Source organism: Piliocolobus tephrosceles, chromosome 12 (assembly GCF_002776525.5).
Source record: "Piliocolobus tephrosceles isolate RC106 chromosome 12, ASM277652v3, whole genome shotgun sequence".
In the NCBI taxonomy this organism is placed as follows: Eukaryota; Metazoa; Chordata; class Mammalia; order Primates; family Cercopithecidae; genus Piliocolobus; species Piliocolobus tephrosceles.
Genome location: NC_045445.1, coordinates 78,193,042 through 78,202,347, shown reverse-complemented (window position 1 = coordinate 78,202,347; position 9,306 = coordinate 78,193,042). Strand labels below are relative to the sequence as shown.

Below are 9,306 nucleotides of genomic sequence, written 5' to 3'. Positions count from 1 at the left end.
TTCCTTCCTTCCTTCCTTCCTTCCTTCCTTCCTTCCTTCCCTCCCTTCCTCCTTCCTTCCTTCCTTCCTTTCTTCCTTCCTTCCTTCCCTCCCTTCCTCCTTCCTTCCTTCCTTCCTTCCTTCCTTCCTTCCTTCCTTCCTTCCTTCCTTCCTTCCTTCCTTCCTCCTTTCCTTCCTTCCTTCCTTTCCTTTAGATGAAAGGTATTTTACTTTCCCTCTCATTTTCTAGATGTTCATTGATAGAGTATGACTGTGTTTAATGTGATTATTAAGTATAAAAACTAAAATGATGAATAATTTGAACTAATATAATAATTTCATCTAAAGTGTACATTAAGCACATATTACTGATTCAACACAATAGACAGTTAATTCAGCAGAGATTTGTGTTCACTTCTACTAATGGAAGTATGTGAGTGACTAAAGTTGTGGGCGTAATTGAGTCAAAGAGGGAGGGAGAAGAACATGCATATCTGGGTCCTTTTGCATATTTTAAAATATACTGTCAATGCCCCATCCTCATTTAAGCCACACTGTCTCTTAGCTAGTTGACTGCAATAGCTGTGTAATTTATCACTCTGCTTTCATACTTGCCCCTCACAAGACCTACTATACAGAGTAGCTGGGTGATCTGTCAAAATCTACATCAGATCTGGTGTAGTGGCTCATGTCTATAATCCCAGCACTTTGAGAGACCAAGGCACAACTATTGTTTGAGATCAGGAGTTCCAGAACAGCCTGGACAACATAGTAAGATCCTGTCTCTACAAAAAATAAAATAAATTAGCCAGGCATGGTGGTACACACTTGTGGCCTCAGCAACTTGAGAGGCCAAGGCAGTAGGATTACTAGAGCCCAGGAGTTCGAGGCTGCAGTAATCCATAGAGTACAGTGAATTACTGTACTCCAGCCTGGGTGATAGAGCAAGATACTGTTTCTAAAAATAAAATAATAAAAAAATGTAAATCAGATCATATCACTCTCCACTTAAAACTCTCAATGGATTTCCAACACCTTCAGAATAAAACCCAAACTCCTTACCATGTCCTGTATCATCTAACCTCTGCCTATCTCTTCAAATGTATCTTGCAAAACTCTCCTCATACTATGTTCCAGTGAAACTGGCTGCCTATCTGCTCTTGTAATGAAGCTTGCTCCTGCTTCAGGGCTTTTTGTGCTTGCAGTTCCTTTTGCCTGGGATAATCATCCCTCTGCTGGTGTGATGGTTAATTTTATTTGATTTTTTAAAATTTCAATAGGTTTTTGGGGAACAGGTGGTGTTTGGTTACATGGATAAGTTGTTTAGTGGTGATTTCTGAGATTTTGGTGCACCCATCATCTGAGCAGTATACACTGTATCCAATGTGTAGAATGTGTAGTCTATTATCCCTTGCCACACGCTACCTTTTCCCCTGAGTCCCCAGAGTCAATTATATCATTCTTAGGCTTCTGCATCCTCATAGCTTAGCTCTCACTCATAAGTGAAAACATATGATATAATGTTTTCCACTCCTGAGTTACTTTACGTAGAATAATGGTCTCCAGCTCCATCCAGGTTGCTGAGAATGCCATTATTTTGTTCCCTTTTTATGGCTGAGTAGTGTATATATATAAAATATATAATTATTATATATAATATATACTGTATATAAAATTATATAAAATAATGTATATATATACAGTATAATGTTGTTGGTGTTTATCATATATATACACAGTATGTTTTTATGGCTCTCTCTCTCTCTCTCTCTCTCTCTATATATATATATATATAACATTTTCTTTATTCACTCACTGATTGGTGGCCATTTGGGCTGGTTCCATATTTGTATAATTTGTGACTGCAAACTGTGTTGCAATGAACATGCCTATGCAAGTGTCTTTTTCATATAATGACTTCTTTTGCTCTGGGTAAATATCCAGCAGTGGGATTGCAGGACCAAATGATAGATCTACTTTTAGTTCTTTAAGGAATCTCCATACTGTTCCTTATGGAGGAACTGCTTTGCCATAGTGGTTGTAGTAGTTTATATTCCCACCAGGAGTGTAAAAGTGTTCCCTTTTCACCACATCAAAGCCAATGTTTATTATGCTTTGATTTTTAAATTATGGCCATTCTTGAAGGAATAAGGTGGTATTTCATGGTGGTTTTGACTTGCATTTCCCTGAAAATTAGTGATGTTGAGAATTTTTTCACATGTTTGTTGGCTATTTGTATATCTTCTTTTGAGAATTGTTTATTCAGGTCCTTAGCTCACTTTTTGATGGGATTGCTTTTTTCTTGCTGATTTGAGTTCCTTGTAGATTCTGGATATTCGTCCCTTGTCACATGCATAGTTTGCGGATATTTTTTTCCCAGTCCTTGGGTTGTCTCTTTACTCTGCTGATTATTTCTTTTCCTGTGCAGAAGCTTTTTAGTTTAATTAAGTCTCATCAATTTATCTTTGTTTGTGTTGTATTTGCCTTTGGGTTCTTGGTCATGAACTATTTGCATAGGCCAATATCTAGCAAAGTTTTTCCAATGTTATCTTCTAGAATGTTTATGGTTTCAGGTCTTAGATTTAAGTCTTTGATCCAACTTGAGTTCAGTTGATTTTTGTATACAGTGATAAATGAGGATCCAGTTTCATTCTTCTACATGTGGCTTGCCAATTATCCCAGCACCATTTGTTGAATAGGGTGTCTTTCCACACTTTATGTTTTTGTTTGCTTTATCAAAAATCAGTTAGCTGTAAGTATTTGGGCTTATTTCTGGGTTCTCTATTCTGTTACATTGGTCTGTGTGCCTATTTTTATACCTGTACCATGTTGCTTTGGTGACTATAGTCTTGTAGTATAGTTTGAAGTCAGGTAATGTGATGCCTCCAGATTTGTTCTTTTTGCTTACTCTTGCATTGGCTAATGCGGGCTTTTATGGTTTTACATGAATTTTAGAATTGTTTTTTTCCAGTGCTGTGAAGAATGATGATGGTATTTTGATGGGAATTGCATTGAATTTGTCTATTGCTTTTGGCAGCATGGTCATTTTCACAATATTGATTATACTCATTCATGGGCATGGGATATGTTTCCATTTATTTCTGTTGTCTATGATTTCTTTCAGCAGTGTTTTGTAGTTTTCCTTGTAGAGGTCTTTCACGTCCTTGGTTAGGTATATTTCTAAGTTTTGTTTGTTTGTTTGTTTGTTTGTTTTCCACTATAGTAAAAGTCGTGGAGTTCTTGATTTAATTCTCAGCTTGGTTGCTGTTGGTGTATAGCACTGCTACTGATTTGTATACATTAATTTTCTAACCTGAAACTTTACTGAATTCATTGATCAGATCCAGGAGCTTTTTGGAAGAGTCTTTAGGATTTTCTAAGTATATGATCACATTATCAGCAAACAGCAACAGTTTGACTTCCTCTTTATTCATTTGGATGTCCTTTATTTCTTTCTCTTGTCTGATCACTCTGACTAGGACTTCCAGTACTATGTTGAATAGAAGTGGTGAAAATGGTCATCTTCGTCTTGTTCCAGTTCTTAGGAGCAATGCTTTCAACTTTTCCCCATTCAGGATAATTTGGCTGTGGGTTTGTAATAGATGGCTTTTATTACCTTATTTCCCTTCTATGCTGATTTCGCTGAGGATTTTAATCATAAAGCGATGCTGGATTTTGTCAAATGCTTTTTCTGCGTCTATTGAGATGATCATGTGATTTTTGTTTTTACTTATGTTTATGTGGTGTATCACATTTATTGACTTGCCTATGTTAAATCAACCCTGAATCCATGGTATGAAACCCACTTGATCATGATGGATTATGTTTTTGATATGCTGTTGAATTTGGTTAGCTAATATTTTGTTGAGGATTTTTGCATCTATATTCATCAGGGATATTGGTCTGTAGTTTTCTTTTCTAGCTATGTTCTTTCCTCGTTTTTGGTATTAGGGTAATATTGGCTTCATAGAATAATTTAGGGAGGATTCCCTCTTTCTCTGTCTTTTGGAATAGTTTCAGTAGGAATGGTACCAATTCTTCTTTGAATGTCTGATAGAATTCAGCTGTGAATCCATCTGGCCCTGGACTTTTTTGTTGGCAATTTTTTTATTACCATTTTAATCTGGCTGCCCCTTACTGGTCTCTTCAGAGTTCCCATTTCTTTCTGGTTTAATCTAGGAGAGTTGTATATTTCCAGGAATTTATCAATCTCCTCTAAGTTTTCAAGTTTGCGCCCATGAAGGTATCCTTAGTAGCCTTGAATGGTCTTTTGTATTTCTGTTATGGGTTGTAATATCTCCCTTTTTGTTTCAAATTTAGCTTATTTGGATCTTCTTTTCTTGGTTTATCTCACTAATTGTCTATCAATTGTATCTTTTCAAAGAACAAGATTTTCGTTTCACTTATCTTTTGTATTCTTATTTTTTTTTTTCAATTTCATTTAGTTCTGCTCTGATTTTTGTTATTTATTTTCTTCTGCTGGGTTTGGGTTTGGTCTGTTCTTGTTCCTCTAGTTCCTTGAGGTGTAAGCTTAGATTGTCCATTTGTGCTCTTTCAGACTTTTTGATGTAGACACTTAATGCTATGAACTTTCCTCTCAGCACTGCTTTTGCTGTATCCCAGAGCCTTTGATAGGGTGTGTTACTACTATCATTCAGTTCAAAGAATTTTTAAAATTTCCATCTTGATTTCATTGTTGACTCAACAATCATTCATGAGTAGATTATTTAAATTCTATGTATTTGCATGGTTTTGAAGGTTCCCATTAAAGTTGACTTCCAATTGTATTCCACTGTGGTCTGAGAAAGTACTTGATATAATTTTGATTTTCTTAAATTTACTGAGACTTGTTTTGTGGCCTATCATATGGTCTATCTTGAATAATGTTCCATGTGCTTATGAATAGAATGTATATTCTGCAGTAGTTGGGTAGAATGTTCTGTAAATATCTGTTAAGTCTATTTGTTCTAGTGTACAGTTTAAGTCTATTGATTCTTTGCTATTTCTTTGTTGACTTTCTGTCTTGATGGCCTGTCTAGTGTTGTCAGTGGAGCAGTGATGTCCCCCACTATTATTGTGTTGCCCTCTATTTCATTTATCAAGTCTAATAGTAATTGTTTTATACATCTGTGGGCTCCAGTATTAGGCATATATATTTAGGACTGTGATATTTTCCTGTTTAACTGTCCTTTTATCATTATATAATTTCCCTCTTTGTCTTTTTAAACTGTTGTTGCTTTAAAGTCTGTTTGTTTCTGTTATAAGAATAGCTAACCCTGCATATTTTTGGTGTCCATTTGCATTGGATATCTTTTTTCACCCCTTTACCTTAAGTTTATATCAGTCCTTAAGTGTTAGGTGAGTTGAGACAGCAGATACTTGGTTGGTAGATTTTTATTCATTCTGCCATTCTGTATATTTGAAGTGAAGGATTTAGGCCATTTACATTCAACATTAATATTGAGATGTGAGGTATCATTCTATTCATCATGCTAGATGTTGCATGAATGCCTTTTTTTATTGTGTTTTTGTTTTATAAGCCATGTGAGATTTATGCTTTAAGAAAGTTTTATTTTGCTGTAATTTAAGGTTTTGTTTCATGATATTGAACTCCTTTTAACATTTCTTGTAGCTCTGCCTTGGTAGTGGCAAATTCTCTCAGTATTTGTTTGTCTAAAAAAGACTTTATCTTTCCCTCATTTATGAAGCTTTCTTTCACTGGATACAAAATTCTTGGCTGGTAATTATTTTCTTCGAAGAGGCAAAAGACAGGACCCCAATCCCTTCTAGCTTGCAGGGTTTCTGCTGACAAATCTGATGTTAGTCTGATAGTTTTTCCTTCATAGGTTACCTGATGCTTTTGCCTCACAGCTCTTAAGATTCTCTCCTTTGTCTTGACTTTAGATAACCTAATGACTGTGTGCCTATATGATGATCTTTTTGCTATGAATTTCCTGGGTGTTCTTTGAGCTTCTTGTATTTGGATGTCTATATTTCTAGCAAGACCAGGGACATTTTCCTCGGTTTTTCCCCCAAATAAGTTTTCCAAACACTTAGATCTCTCTTCTTCCTCAGGAACACCAATTACTCTTAGGTTTCAGAATAACATAATTAACATAATCACACAACTTGTTAGATGCTTTGTTCATTGTTTTTGAATCTTTTTTCTTTGTCTTTGTCAGATTGGGTTAATTCAAAAGCCTTTTCTTTGAGCTCTGATGTTCTTTCTTTTACTTCTTCAATTATATTGTTGTAACTTCCCAGTTTCTTTTGCATTTCTCTAAGTGTGTTTCATTTCCAGAAACTGTGGATGTTTTTTTTATTTATGCTGTCTATTTCTCTGGAGATATTTTCATCCATATCCTGTAATTTTTTTAAATATCTTTAAGTTATTTTTCATCTTTCTCTGGTCCCTCCTTGAACAGCTTAATAATTGACCTTCTAAATTCTTTTCTGGGCAATTCACAGGATTCTTCTTGGTTTAGATCCATTGCTTGTGGCCTAGTGTGGTCTTTGGGGGATGTTAAAGAACCTTGCTTTATCATATTATCAGAATTGTTTTTCTCGTTCCTTCTCATTTGGGTGGACTATGTCAGAGGAACATTCTGTGGCTCAAGGGCTGCTGTTCAGATTCTTTTCCTCCACTGGGTGATCCCTTGATGTGGTGTTCTCCTTATTTCTCTAAGGATAGGGTTTCCTGAGCACCAGACTGCAGTGATTGTTATTTGCTCTTCTGGGTCTAGCCACCCAGCAGAGCTACCAGACTCTGTGCTGGTACTGGGGAGTGTCTGCAGAGTCCTGTGATATGATCCGTCTTCAGTTCTCTCACTCATGGATACCAGCACCTGCTCCAGTGGAGGCAGGAGGGGAGTTGAAGTGGATTCTGTGAGGATCCTTGATTGTAGTTTTTTTTATGGCCCTGGTTTTCTCAAATGCCATTTGTGCTAACAGTGAAGCTATTACGTGGACAAACTCAGGACCTCTGGTTAGCTAGGATGTCCCAGTCAGTGGAATTAGCTGTTGTTTTCTCCTTTCTTAGAGCAGGGTTGTTCTTTTATGTGTTGTTGTAACGGCTTGAGTTGGTTGGCCTCCAGCCAGGAGGTGGGGCTTTCAAGAGAGCATCAGCTGTGGTAGTATAGTGGGGATTCAATCTTTCCCTAGGGTCACATGGATAAGTATTCTGGTTTCTCAGGCAATGGGCAGGGACATAGAGCTCCCAGGAAATTTTATCTTCAGCTACCATGGCATGTAGAGAAAGGCCATCAGGGCAGGTTAGGCATGTCTGAGCTCAGACTCTCCTTGTGTGGGGCTTGCTGTGGTTGCTGTGGGAAATGGGGCTGTGGTTCTCAGGCTAATGGAGTTATGTTCCCAGGAGGATTATGGCTGCCTCTGCTACATCATATAGGTCACCAGGGAAGTGGAGAAAAGCCAGCAGTGACAGACCTCACCCAACTCCCATGCAGCCAGCAAGGCCAGTCTCACTCTCACCGAGCCCCACCAACAGCACCTAGTCTATATCTAGGAAGCTGGTTTGCAGGGCTGACATCTTGCCTTGCTACAAGCGTCCCCACGGAGAAAGCAAGCAGGGCTTTCAGGCCTTGCCCCTCCCTGCCTGCCACAGCTTCTGTGCTCGTATCTATACTTCCCGTTCACCTCCCTGGATTATGTCCAAGAAAATTCATGTTCAGTTGAAATTATAACAAAGTTCAGTAGTTTCCTTCTCCCTGTGGCCCTTCTCCAAGGAACCCTTGAAATAAAGAGAGCCCTAGTGACAAGGAAATGGCTAGCCTGGGCTTCCCTGAAGACTGAGTGCCTACAGGGTTCTTCCCACTGCTTCCTCTACTTTTATATTTCTCTTGGCTCTCCAAATTTGTTTCAGCTCTAAGGTTAAATCCTTTTCCCATGATCAGAATTTTCAGATTCCCCAGTGAGGATGCGTGTTCAGAGGTGGACTTTCCCCCTCTCACACTTTGGGCACTCACAGGTTTTTGGCTGTCTCACGGAGTTTGCAGTGGCAAGATGCTTCTTTCAAAGAATCTGTGAATTCTTTCTGCTTTCCTGGTATGTTCCTGTGGTAGTTCTTAGAGCAAAAGTTCACGGTGTGAGTCTCCACATGTTGTTTTGTCCATCCAAGTGGGAGCTGCAAGTTGGTCCTGCCTCCTATCTGCAATTTTTTTGTCTGGTTTTCATTCTGATGGTTAATCTCATGTGTCAACTTGACTGAGTCATAGGGTGCCCAGATATTTGGTTAAACATTATTTCTAAGTGTCTTTGTGAGAGTGTTTCTGGGTGAGATTAGCATTTGAATCAGTAGACTGAGTAAAGCAGATTGTCTTCCCCAATGTGGGTGGGCTTCATCCAATCCTTTGAGGACCTGAATAGGATAAAAATTCAGAGGAAGGGAGAATTTGTTCTCTCTGCCTGACTGCATGAGATAAGACATCAGTCTGTCCTTAGACTGGGACTTATGTGATCAGGTTTCCTGGTTTTCAGAACTTCGGACTCAAACTGAAACTTACACTTTTGGCTCTCAGGTTCCCAGGAGGCCTTTGGACTTGCAGTAGAACTTATACCATTGTTTCTCCTAGTGCTTACACTTTGGGCTCAAAGTAGAACTACACCACCACTTTTCCTGGGTCTCCAGCTTGCCGATGGCAGACAGTGGGACTTCTCAGCCTCCATAATTATGTGAGCTAATTCCTCAATGTAAATCACAATAATTTATATACACATATCTTACTGTTATTTTTCTATAGAGAACCCTATAGAAATATAGAAATTTTCTATAGAGAACCCTATACTGATAGTGATTCCAAAGAAACAGAATTTTAGGAATGAGTTTTCTGAATTGGTTCTGAAGTTTCTGGAAATGGCTCTTCAATCTTATTAGTTTTGATGATGCTAATGACACTGTATCAAGTAATAAAGAGTGACACTGTATCAAGTAATAAAGAGAGCACTGGTAATCTGTGGCATGATCTGGCAATGGAAATATGCAAAGTATCTTCAATAGATGCTCTTAATCAACCATTTATGAGAAGCAAGTAGCTGGGTGACTATATATGATAATTTTTAACATTTTTGAAAAACTAATGAATAAAATGAGGTTGGCTTGTAGCTTCTAACATGATTGAAAAAAGTGCTAAAAGAAAAGGATCAGTTCAGGAATTCCCAGCCAAAGTGCTGGATAAATGATCTGAAAGCTTCTATGTATCTCCTAAAGGAGATGCTTCTTGCATGTAGCCACAGGACTGAGATTGCTGAAAACCACAGAATTTCATCTGTAAATAGCTGAATTACAATGATAGTCGAACTCCCAGTCTTGCA

At 37.9% G+C, this 9,306-nt stretch overlaps 1 protein-coding gene across 1 annotated transcript in view; it reads right to left on the bottom strand.

Moving 5' to 3' along the window:
- The window catches only part of LOC111536218 (palmitoyltransferase ZDHHC15), a 23,196-nt gene extending 15,124 nt beyond the window's left edge, over nucleotides 1-8,072 (bottom strand). The window contains exon 1 of the mRNA XM_026451771.1: nucleotides 7,962-8,072. The gene's annotated coding sequence lies outside the window, so the exon portion shown is untranslated. The remainder of the gene's footprint in view (nucleotides 1-7,961) is intronic.
- Nucleotides 8,073-9,306: the final 1,234 nt, after the last annotated feature.